The sequence below is a fragment of the Lichenostomus cassidix genome, chromosome 1Aa, assembly GCF_008360975.1.
Source record: "Lichenostomus cassidix isolate B80296 chromosome 1Aa, HeHo_3.0, whole genome shotgun sequence".
Lineage (NCBI taxonomy): Eukaryota > Metazoa > Chordata > Aves > Passeriformes > Meliphagidae > Lichenostomus > Lichenostomus cassidix.
The window spans coordinates 35,617,356-35,622,838 of NC_139480.1; the positions used below are offsets into that span (position 1 = coordinate 35,617,356).

Below are 5,483 nucleotides of genomic sequence, written 5' to 3' on the forward strand. Positions count from 1 at the left end.
GAAGAGAGTCATATCTCTCCATTTTGGCTCTGATGGTGACAATCTCATTTATTACAATAGTTCATACCCGAGCCTCGGAGTCCTCTTTTCCCACTCCTTGCAGGCTGGTGAATCAGTGCAACACTGAAAATTGTGCCAGACTGTGCTGATATGTTAAGCAGTGAAATGCAGCAACAGACAAACCAACACAGGGGCTGTGGAAGCACCTCAACCCTCGCAGGGTGTCCTGTGACAGAACAGGGGACTCCTGGCACAGCCCTCAGGTGGGCACTGCTGCCTCTCTGAGCCCCAGAGAACTAGCTGAGCATTAAACTGTGAGGAACCTTAATGCCATGTAACCTGCGGTTATATGTGATTTACAAAGCTGGAGGAACAATCTTGTTAAGAGGGAAAACAAGGAAATAAAGACAAAATAGCTACTCAATAATAGGTACGAGGTGTTAGGCAGTATGCCAATTCCTTTCCATCTGTATTCAGCATCTGTTGGCTTTTGCACATTTTGTTGTGTTTTCAGCACTTTTCATTGATTACAGATTTAGATGCTGTGATTTCTACAAAGTATGATACCAGAAAATTGTCAAAATATTTGCAGCCAAAAGCACACCCATTCAAAATTCTACAGTCTTTAGACCTCAAAACTTACAGGCTGAAAAGAAAATTAAATATTGTTTATATTGATAATTTTCATCAGACAAAAAACCCCAAAGAGGTGAATTTTCCAGTGCAATGTGATGATGTTTAGATTAAAACTTTTAGGTTGGTTGGTACTGGGACTAGAATTCTCCAAACCAAATACTTCTCATTTTATATGTGTTGTGGAAAAATGGCTTGGGGTAAAATCAGAAGCAACTGAGAAGTTATATTCACATCCTAACAGAAGTTATAACAATATGGAAATTATAGGGTAAAATTCAGATGCTACTGCCCGGATAGAATGTGGTTGGCATGTTTGAAACCTGTTCCACCATGACACACAATCTGCAACCACAAGCACATGCTAAGGAGCATGGAATGGAGGCTGGAGCAGAGTGGGAGCACCACAGCCAGGCTCTGTAGGAATCCATGCAGGGACGGGAACTCAGTGGAACTTTGCAGCTGATAAACTGAATAGCAACTGTCAGCTAGGGGAGATAGGAGAAGACATCTTGCTGCTGAGCCAACAAATGTGGCAAATAACTCTCCTCAGATAAACTTGGTTCGTTACAGTTTAATTGTAATATTAACACACACCTTCAACTTCATCCCAAAGTTACCCACCTAAAGGTATGACCACCCCTCACTGAAGAAGTGCTCTGTATTTTATTAATTAGATCTTTAAGAGCGAAATGAGAGAATTTTACATTAATCAGAAACAATGGTATGTATGGCTAGAGTCACTCAAACTCCACCCAAAGAGAAAGAATTAGTATAAAAGTAAGTTGAAAATGGGAGAAAGTCAGGGAGGAAAGCTAGACAGGACAAAAATAAATTGACATGGTGCCTGGACTGCAGTGAATATATTAGCACTTTGATGATAAAACAAAGGAAAAGCTAAAGGGAAAGCTATTCTGGATAGCCTTTTGCTCTAACATTAACAAAAGTTTCATGCAGAAATAAAATATTCTAGATGGAGATCACACACAAACACAACAAAAACACCCACACACACAAAAACAAAGGAATTACATCTTTTTTTACCCCACTGAAATTTTTGGTGAATATTCTGTTGAAGGAGATGAAGTCAGTTTTCAGGGTTTTTTCTTTAAGGATTTATATTAATACACTAAAATACCATGCAGAAGGAGCAGACTGTTAGGTCATTAGAGTGTGGACACAGAAATGAAGGATCTGGTCCACTTAATAAGCAAGCTCAACAGGAAAACCCAGCAGGTTTTTTTTATCAGGTTTTATTTCTTCCTTCTTAAGCTTTTAATGTTCTGTTGCTATTGTTTCCTGTCTATAAGGCTGAGCAAGGACCTCAGTGAGATTTGAAGTCTCTGTAGATTTTCCTGCTGGCTCCTAAACTGAGTATAAGTGCAATATTCCCAGGCTTATCCAGCTCTGTTTTAGAAACCATTTGTAATCCACACAAGAGCAGTAAAGAAGAAACATATACCATATTATTACTGGGATAATTGCTGCTTGGCTAATCTCAAATTTCATTGCTTCTGGGCTTCTTTTCTGATTAGCTGTGAATGTTTATAATTTCAAGTGGTTGTATAAGTCCTTCTTGCCTCATCTAGCCCCTCTGCAGAAAGAACATTTGTCCTTGACTTTAAAGTGTGATACATCCTGCTTCATTTACAATACATCCAAATCCACTCTAAAGAGTCTTTCCATTTCTTGGTGAGGTGCCTGTGATTCTGACACCAGAACAGTCAGATCCTGCCAGCTACTGCTATTGTCAATAGCCAACTTTCAGGAGGAAAGACATGTAGTAAAGCTTTGAAGTAGTTGATCAGCTATGCTCAATCGACCACTGCTCCCTATATGGGTGGAGCTTGGATTCACTGTACACACTTCTCATTTCAGTACAAAGTCATAGAAAGAGATCTGAGAAATGTCTCTGTTCATCTCCAAAAGCTGAAAACAAGGTCTACCTTCTGCTGCTTATGTATGTGGCTAACCTCCTCCAGCACACTATCAGTTCATATTTCCTCTTTCCAGAGGAAAGCAGACACCGTGCTGTCTATTTCCCCCCATTTTAATGCACCCATTCTAGCAAACCTGCATCCAGTAATGTACAAAATCCAGGAATCCTTCATCTCAGGTGAGTCTCCTAACCACCAGTCTGGAAACCTCTCTGTTTCGTACTTTCTAGGTCAATTAATATTTAATTATTTTAAAACTGCCAAACTCCAGATGGAGTGGTACCTATTGCAAACAACACTACAGCTGCAGTTGATTACAAGCTCCCCAAAGATGGGACACCACAGAACCTATTCCCTTCCCTTCCCTTCCCTTCCCTTCCCTTCCCTTCCCTTCCCTTCCCTTCCCTTCCCTTCCCTTCCCTTCCCTTCCCTTCCCTTCCCTTCCCTTCCCTTCCCTTCCCTTCCCTTCCCTTCCCTTCCCTTCCCTTCCCTTCCCTTCCCTTCCCTTCCCTTCCCTTCCCTTCCCTTCCCTTCCCTTCCCTTCCTTGTGCTGCAAGCATGCCTGTACTGCAAAATGCTGGACTAATTATCATTGCAGTTCTCATCTTCTTAATTTCATCTAAATGTTCACTACTGCACTAATAATTCAGTAGTGGGGAGTTTAGATATATTTCAGGAAGTGTGATAAATATCTACAAATTTTCATGACTCAGACAGTTCCTCCATCTATATGGAGATGAGCAGAAAACTCTGTTTTCTACTGGAAACAGTCTGGAGAATGTTTGTCTTTAAATTCACAATTTTTAAGTGTTCAGGTGCCTTGCTGGTTTGAAAACAGTCACAAGCAAAGGAAATGCATTCCTGAGGGCTGCTGTGTCTGTGAGTACTCCAACACTGAAAATTCAGACTTTTAATCTTCCTCCTTTCTCCTTTTTATTCCCTCTTGTACACAAAAATTATAAATTTTAATGGCACTAAGATAGTTCTCCTGTTTTTCTTTTGCGTTCTTTTACCTATTTTAGCTCATAGGAGTTAAAGGGTTGTCTATTTTTGCCTCTCTTTTACTCCCATCTTGTCAATGCTATCCTCCTCTGGTGGAAGTATTTATTCAGAATCCTTTGACAAGTGGTTCTAAAGATGTGGATGTCAGGGAAAGCTGAAGCATCACCATAGCATTATGCAAAAATGTCTATTGTAATATAAATCCCTATGCCACAGCAATTTTAGCCTCTCACTTAGTCACTTATACAAGATGCACTATAATCACGGTGAAGGCATAACTTATTGTTGCACTGATAGATTCCATACAATCAGTGCATCGTAAAATATGACGAAAATCAAATTTTATTCTGGCAATTCAGCATTACATGACAATAGAGACACTGCTCCCTTAAATCCTTTATGGTCTCAGTCCTTTCTTTTTGTGCTGGCTGAATCTGCTTTTCCCAGAGGTTTTGAGATTCAGCCAAGTAACATGGACAGACTTTCTCAGGAGCTATTCTCCATCTGACTAACAGCATCAGCTGGCTCCCTGACCCTCGCTGAGAAATTCCCCCGATGGATCTAAAAGAATGAATCCCACAAAAGTTCCAACCCATCATAAAACAGTATTCATATTCCTCTTCTGAACAGGGAAGGCCACAGATGCCAAGCTGGGGAAGGTCTTTGAGAAGTTGCACCTCCCTCTTTGGCAAGCACCCTGTGCTTCTGTCTTTGCATGGCAGCAGCCACTGCTGGATCACACCCAGCTGCCTTTGCCTGTTGGTCTTGCTCAGCCTTCCACCTGAGACTCCCATCACCTTCCTAAGGCTTTACCTCTAAGATGCAAGACCGAGACATCTCCAGTAACCTCTCACCCTGGAACAAGCTTTTTGTGCCAATAAAAGATGATGCATTTTCATAACATTCCTGACCTTATTTCAGGGAAAGGATTTGCTTTTTTAGGATCTGTCCTTTGGCTTCAGGAAGACATACAGCAGCCTCTGCCCTGTTCTTATGAAACAACTTGACACCAATAAAAGATGCCAGGTAGAATGATTAAAGCAATGTGTAGATTCTCCAGGTCTCCTCCTTAGCCTTCTCAAAGGATTGAGGGACACAACAGCATTTCTTCACAGTCTCTGCCCTGCTTTTCCATCAGTATTTCACTGCATTCAGTTTAATTATATAAGACATTGTCTGCTGTCCAAAATACAAACTTCTTGAGCCAAAATTAAATTAATTTCATATCATAAAATCATACTTTGCATATTAAACACATAGAGAAAAATCTCTGAAGCTTTTCCTGCATCAGAGATATGATTTACAGGATGTTTCTTATGACATTATCGCTATAAAGTTAGGATAAAAAGAGGGTTTAATATTTAACAGTAATGGTGAAGTTTGAGGTCATTCTGATCTATCACGGAAGTGAATTCTAAAATGATGGACCAATTGCTGGTTTTCTGTACATAAACTCCACTTTTGAGATTAACAATTGTATTGTTATAGCCATGGAATATCACAACAACATAGCAAGCAAGTGACTTTGTAATTTAGGTCAACCCCACTGAAGGATTTAAAGATTAATTGAGGACAGGCAGAACATTGTCTTTGGGTGCTTTTTTTTTAGAGACTACAAGCAGAAATATTGTGACATCAATCATCCAGAAGAATCTCACATGGGGGTATAATTTAAACTGACTAACAAATCCTTCAAAAGCCATGAACTACTCTGTTACACTAGTGGTACCTAATGATTCAAATGAGTCCTGCACCAAAAAAATTAAAGAAATAAATGAGGACTAATATGCTAAGTCAAAACAAGTGAACTCACAGTATTTGTGTTTATAGTATCACCAACACATGCCAGCAGTAGGTGCTTTTGTTTTAAAAGCCCTGCTCTCTGATTCTTTGTGGTGGGTTGACCTTGGC

General features: G+C 40.0%; 1 long non-coding RNA gene across 2 annotated transcripts; it reads left to right on the top strand.

The window, feature by feature from the left end:
- The first annotated feature begins 1,027 nt into the window (after nucleotides 1–1,027).
- Nucleotides 1,028–4,473, top strand: LOC146443465 (uncharacterized). Of its 2 annotated transcripts, XR_014856047.1 has the most exons (3): nucleotides 1,028–1,195; nucleotides 1,311–1,357; nucleotides 4,203–4,473. It is a non-coding gene; the product is annotated as an uncharacterized LOC146443465 (long non-coding RNA). The 2 variants fall into 2 exon arrangements; XR_014856048.1 differs by lacking the exon at nucleotides 1,311–1,357 and having other exon boundaries at nucleotides 1,028–1,263.
- Nucleotides 4,474–5,483: the final 1,010 nt, after the last annotated feature.